Raw genomic sequence first — 7,578 nt, forward strand, 5'->3', positions numbered from 1 at the left:
CATCCTGAAGGCACATTTGAAGTTTAGCTAACTGATGAGTTTCATCTGGCTTGATCGATAGATATAACTGAGTATCATCTGCATAACAATGAAAGCTTATGGAATATTTCCTGATAATATTGCCTAAAGGAAGCATATATAAAGTGAACAGGATTGGTCCGAGGACAGATCCTTGAGGAACTCCATGACTAACTTTGGCATGCATGGAGGACTCATCGTTAACATGTACAAACTGAAATCAATCTGATAAATAGGACTTAAACCAGCTTAGAGCGGTTCCTTTAATGCCAATGAAGAAGAGGTGTAATTACAGCTACTTTAAAGTACTGTGGTACATAGCCTGTTGATAAAGATAGACTGATCATATCTAGTATAGAAGTGCTTCATCCATGCATATATGTCCAAGAAACAGTCAGTGATCCGTGCTGAGAAGGTGGAGTTGGTGGGCGGGAAGTACAGATAGTGTTGCGTATCGTCTATGTAGCAGGGCCTGAGAGTGCTGGAGCCCTAAGTAAGAATTTATATTGCATTCTGTTTAAAATTTATGGTGCAAATGTCTTAATTTACATAAAGGGAAACACAAAATTTAGCCACAGGTGAAAATGCAGAAAGGCTCTCAGGCACTCTCTAACTATTGCCTTCAAAAATGTTTTCTTCTGTAGATCCACTTTTCTCACTCAATAAAACTTCTGCTAAGTGCAAATTAAACGCTCTCAATTAAACATGACACAATCACTTAAGAGGAAGTGATTATGTGAGTAACCTTTGCTGTCATGACTAAGCTGTGTTTTAGCACATTATTTAGTCTTCCCTTCTCTTTCCTGTTTTGTTTAGGGAAGTAACCTCTTTAAATGTGCAGCCCTGGCACCTTTTCACATCAATTTTAATAATTATTATTATAATTTTTGTTATAGCTCCTGTGTTTCAGCAGGTTTTCTGCTCCTGTTCAAAACCTTCTGCACATTCAGAATCTCTCCTACATCTTTGTTCTCTGACATGTCCAGTTATGACACTTTTATTTCGTAAAACTACCACCTACGTTATTACTCTGTCACAATCTGTCTGCGACTCACAGGCGCTCACGGGCCGGCCCTGCTAGCAGTGGTAAGAGAAGCCGAGTGAATGATCAGCCCTAGTGAGGTGATGTAAATTGGGAAAAGAGGGGGCCCTAGCACTGAGCGTTGGGTGACCTTTGTGGAGAGGCAGTGAGAGAAGGACAATTGACCCTTCGCTAAGCCATTCCCCGAATACATAGCAGCGTAGTATAGGACTCGCTCTAACTGTAGTCCGAGACTTTCATGGATGCGCTCCATTCACTGTAATGCGAAAAGAGTCGTTTTCAAGCTTTTTTTTGGCTGATGAAGATGTGGTCAAAAGCTGTTCCTGGGGCACTTGTAATAGTTATAGTTGCTACCCAGAGAGGTTGATAGGAGAAGTACGATTTATTCTCTTTCCAAAACCTAAAATATTGTTCCTAACGTAATGTTAGTTAGCTAACACTAGCTAACTTCCTACTGAATGTAACGTAATAAAGTCCTGCTGTTCTGCTTCTTAATGATTGTAATAATGAATAGTGGCCTACCCAGCTTTACAGGAACAGTGTTGATCCTTAATATTGTTGTCTTTGTCGGGGGATGTGGTGGTTCACTTGTACTGTGTAATCAGTAGGCTTTAGCTTTTTTTTTTTCCACGTCAGTTTAAATCAATTTGAGTCAGTTTGACAGCCTGAATACAACCTTCAAATGTATAATGCAACTGCAAAACTGTCTGCTTCTTTTTGAGATCGCTTTTCCCAACAAATTTGACAACATTTAGTAACAGTAACTAATGGGGTCGAGGCTTAGCGAAGGGTCAATTGTCCTTGCCAAGAAACATTGTAGGATCGCCCAGAGACATAGAATTTGGGCTGAATTTGGGTTGTCAGTGAAAAGTTAATAGATGTCTAACGTCTGACGCCAAAGAATAGATTAATCATCAGTTAGACCGCTATATAAGCTACATCAATTAGACAGTGAATTTCGAATTCAGTGCATCATTATGGTGTATTTATACAGTACTAAAATTTTCAGCAGTTACTGAAAGGAAGTTACTGAAAATCAATACCATATAACTACAACATGGACTCCATCACCTTTGCAGCATGTCATACCCCTCATCTCCTGTCTCTCTCTCTCTGCTACCAAATGTCCATTTCAGGCAAAAAAGTAAAAAAAAAAGTAACATTTTACACTGATGTTGCTGACGATAAACCTTGACAACAGGTGATGGAGAAGGTAAAATGATGGGGAGTCATGTGAGATTATTATAGATTAGTTCATTTAAAATAGTTTAACAATAAAATATAATGAAATGTGAAATGTATAACATACCACGTCATCAGGACCAGTTTCTTGTGGTTTTGTGTTGTTGGCAGGAAATGAATCACATTACAGAACTTGCCAACAACACAAATCCACAAGTAGACAGTGGGGGATGTTTCATACTTATTACATACTTTTTTTTCTGACCATTTTTATGGTCAGACTTACAGTCACCATCACTGTTGTTGTCAGTTCCCTTATTTCTCTGGAAGTTTGGTAGCTCGTAACAGCTTCCGGCGTCTCCTGCCATTAACGCAGCTGAAATCACCAACTTCCCCTAAAACATCTTGTTTCCATGAGTCATTTTATTCTCTCACTCACTTGTTTTCACATTTGTGCAGATTTATGATATAATTTAGTTATTTAATCAATGCCAAATAATGAAAAATTATGAAGTCCCATGTCTCCTCCTCATATGTTTTTTCTATTACGTATTGTGTTTACGTATTTTTCTTTCTCTCTCTCTCCACGTATTTTTCCGTATATTTCCTGTTGACTAACTGCCAATGCCCACAAGCCAGATATAATGAGGAAGGAAAATGAAGGAACGGGTGAAGGACACCCAGAAAGGGGGCGAGAGGTTTTTTTTAACATCCGATAGACTTTTAGGAAACACAATGCTGGAGACCAGCCAAATTTAGAGACAAACGCATCAGAAGAAACTGAAATAATTTAACTGAGGAACTCAGCATCCGAAATCAACATGATGAAGAGATGTCTTCTGCTCATCCTCTTACTGATGGCAGGTAAAACAATTACGAATGCTTGTTCATATTACTGATGAATGTTCTGTGGTCTGGTTTCATTCTTTTGTGTTAGTGTGCTGTGTTACCTGTAATGTGACTTGAAATCCTACCTCAGTATACTGTGTTGCCATACTGTCCAGCTATTACTCAGGCAACTGCAACACAATACAAAACTCAGGTGAAAATTTTCAAAATTACAGTGTGAAAACACAGTGTACTATATTTACACTCATTCACTATTACTCATTTATATACCAGTACAGTAGTTAAGGGAAGATAGAAGTATGTATAAAGTCATTTGATGAATAGGAAATATAATTTTTGTTCATAAAACTTAACAGAATTCAAGTGGAGCATTTACAAGCAGGCCAGGGGTGATAACCAGTTTGCATCGATTTTACAAAATCTGCATGTCATTCATGCAGTAATTTACAGGTAGTCACAACAGTGCAGCAGAGACATATCTGTTGTGTAGAAAATATAAAACTATTCTGAATATTAACTTATATTGTATATTTAACTACATTTGAGGAGCGGAGACTAGATTTTAGGAGAATCTGACATGATGCGAACTTTTGTTTTTGATCTACAGGATGTGAGGCCTTGTCTTAACAGTCTGAACAGTCTAAAGCAGTGGCCACAATAGGTGGCCCGATTACTTTGATAGCATCTTTATATATATATATATATACACACACACACACAGTATATAGGCTATACTGTATATATACAGCGGCTGGTGCTAAAACACAGCTTAGTCATGACAGCAAAGGTTACTCACATAATCACTTCCTATTAAGTGATTGTGTCATGTTTAATTGAGAGCGTTTAACTTGAAAAGTTCTGAAGGAAATTTAAAAGAGTCTCTGTCTTGCTTGACACACCTCTGAAAAAGCCGACAGAAAACGTGAGATTGGATTCCCCTGAATGAGAAACACAGGAACTTCCTTGGAGATAGAGTGGAAATGAAAATAAGCGTCCATAGGTTCATGTCGACCAATCTCTAGGAGGAACACACTCCTGCACATGCTTAATTGTGAACATGTAAAACAATCTCTTAATAATCAATTTGTTGAAAAAGGAGAAAATTATACTAGCAGCAAGTGGGTAGTAAACACACAACCTTTTGAGCAGGAGTCCTGTTCACTACTGACTGGTCTAACAAGGCACACAATGAAAGCTGGATTATAAAAATCAGTTCATCAATTGACTATGTTCTGGCCCACCATCTAGTGACTTGAAAATAATTTGGCCCGATGCCAGACTTATTTGCCAACCCCTGGTCTAAAAAGTGTAAAGAGACTAAAGAGTCTGACGTGAAGAGATTCCCAGAATGATGGGTTAAATTCACCTGCAATTGTCAGGTTCAGACTACGGCTCTGAGACGGTTTCAGAATCTGACATGATGTGAACTTTTGTTTTTAATCTACAGGCTGTGAGGCCTCGTCTGAAGAGTCTGAAGAAGATCCTGCAGGCAACTGCAACAAAATACAAAATTCAGGTTCGAAATCTCAAAGAAACAGTGTCCAAACATTTACATTTGAACAGACTGGCTCTAACTATTCGACATTTATAGAGCAGCTAACGAAGTATCTGAAGTACACTGAAACTCATTTGGTGAACAGGAAATAATGTGTGTGTGTGCGTGTGTGTGTGTGTGTGTGTCGGGATTAATCCTGCAAGGGTTTGGTAGTATGATCCAGGCAAGATCATATTCTGGTAGAGATATATAAATTGCTAGAGATCAGATTCAGACTATAGCACTGAAACAGTTTCAGAATCTGACATGATGTGAACTTTTGTTTTTGATCTACAGACTGTGAGGACTCGTCTGAAGAGTCTGGAGAAGATTTTGTAGTGAAGAGATGCCGAGAAGGATGGGTTGAATTAACTTGCAAATATCCAAAACAACATGAAACATATCAAAGAATTTCTGTAGTTACTCCCAAAAAAAACATACAAAGCTTTGAGAAGGATGTGTGGGAAAACAAAGGCAGAGTTTCCCTGTACCATGATACAAACAATAAAAATCTCAGGGTGGTCATCAAACAACTTGAACCTGAGGACTTTGGGGACTACACCTGTAAATTTACACGACGAGACTCATCCAGTGACCATAAAGTGAAACTGGAAGTTGGTAAAATATGCTGCATCTTTTTTTAATATTTTCTCTCTTGTCCTTTCTTAAATCACTGTTTTAAAGGGTAACTACCTACTAGACTCAACCACTGAGTCTTGCCAACTACATTATGGTTTTCACACACAATATTTGCATTGTTGGAAATCACCTGAATTAACATCACATGCCAACAAGAATCTATGTGATTATGTGTACAGCACAAAAATAATTTTGTGTAGCTTCTCTTTAAGAAAAATGTAACACAAATAAAGTAATGATTATTATTATTATTATTATTAGCAGTGTCAAAGACACGGTGACATTTGTCAAAACGTCACTAAGAAAACAATAAATAACAAATAAAGAAAGATGTATGTCCCTTGTGAGGGATAGACGTATAATGTGAAAACCAAAATACAGTTAAATTTTTTTAAAAAAATTTTATTTGCCATAAAGCACACATTACACGTCATGACAAGCATGTATACTGTAATGGACATATTCCAATTTGTACCTTTCTTTTTTATTTGCAGAGACAGACGGCTGCCAGAGACAATTTATTCAAACTGCATACAGAACAGCTAAAACCACCATCACATGTGATTACACAGGAAACAAATACAAGTTCTTCTGCAAACAGAACGGTTTCATCTGTGAGGATATTTTATCAACAAAATCCTCTCTGAAGTCAAACGGGACATTCACTCTCACAGAAACCAACAGTAGCTTCAGCGTGTCCATCAGTAACGTGTCCTCACGTGATGCTGGTGTCTACTGGTGTGGAGTGGAAACACATGAAGGAAGTTACAGAGCTGCTCTCAGAAAGATACAGCTTGAGGTTGAAGGTGAGCAGCACACATCTGACACTTTGAGCTTTTATCTAAATCCCACAGATAATTATGGTGTCTTTGAAACACAGTGGGTTTTTAACAGTCACATTACATTACAGTCACTGATAGACCTGCTGTCTTTCTGTCTCTCTACAGATATTACTAACCTCACAAAGTCTCTAACTGTTGGACAGAATCTTACATACTGGTGTAAATATCCAAATGTTGCTCTGATAAACAAATTCATCTGTAAGGGAGAAGATCCATCTATATGTGAAACTCTAGTAAGCACACAGCGCAACAAGAACACTGGGAGGTTTTCCATCAATGACTACCACAGGAAGAGAAAAATCACCATAACAGTGAGAGGAGTAACAACAGACGACACTGGGACATACTGGTGTGGAGCAGAAAGCACTGATGAAACACGAAGCAGCTCATTCTTCCACAAACTGGTGATGACTGTAGGTGAGTGTTCCCATTAGTGTATTGTTTGGATGTAATCTGTTGTAATGAGATACTGCTTGATTTAAAATACTGTATCATGTCATATTCATTTTGAAAATACGCTTCTGCTCCCCTTTATAAAAAAAATCCACAATAAGTACTGATTACTGATACAAACAAATAACAAAAGAATCATTTCACGTGTACAGTTTCAGGCAACACATTTCATCCAAAATGGATACAGACCATAGAAATAATTAGAACCGTTTGATTCTTATTTGAAGAAGCAAGTCTGTGTCTGACACCCTGACAAGTCAGTTACAGTCACAGGCTCATCATGGCATGTTTCTAGGTTTTTAATTAGTGATTTTTGTCCTATGCTTTGCTATAGTTTATCTGTTTATCTGTTTTCTAGGGCTGGGACAAAACGTTGATGACTCTGTGTATAATAACACTAAAACTATAACCATTGCTGAGGTCGTCCGTATAGCTATGCTGGTGCTGTTGTTTGGGCTTAATTTGGTTCTCATCTACAAACGTAAGAGATTTCTTTACCAGTTTTCACATCATGAAACGCACATTGACATACATATATGCATACACACATTTTAGTTAATGGCAAGAGGTGGGCTAGCAAACAGTGCGTACATACATCCATTAATTAAAAGGTCTGCACTGTCCTTTTCATGTCTGGACATTGATAACTGTTCAGCTTTCAGTATTATAGTATTATACAATTTCTTGGGATAAACAATGGTGAAGTCATAAAATTATATTAAATGAAAACACTTACTTTTTTTCTGCTTGTTAATTTCTTTTTTCTCTTTGCTTTCTTACATTGTCTCTTTTCTTTTCCAGTATTTAAGCGTTCAAAAAACACAAGAAATGAAGAAGCACAGAACAACGACGAGGTGAGTGTACACATTTGTGTAAATTATTGTACTGTGTTGCAGTTGAGGAGCGGGCAGAGTGGGTCAAGGCTAATGAGAAAAGTGGGAACAGGGGCGAGTTCAATCTCAAAACATTTTGCAGTGGTTTGCAACGTTTTCGGATTGAACATGTTTCTTTGCAACGTT

Source organism: Micropterus dolomieu, linkage group LG18 (assembly GCF_021292245.1).
Source record: "Micropterus dolomieu isolate WLL.071019.BEF.003 ecotype Adirondacks linkage group LG18, ASM2129224v1, whole genome shotgun sequence".
In the NCBI taxonomy this organism is placed as follows: Eukaryota; Metazoa; Chordata; class Actinopteri; order Centrarchiformes; family Centrarchidae; genus Micropterus; species Micropterus dolomieu.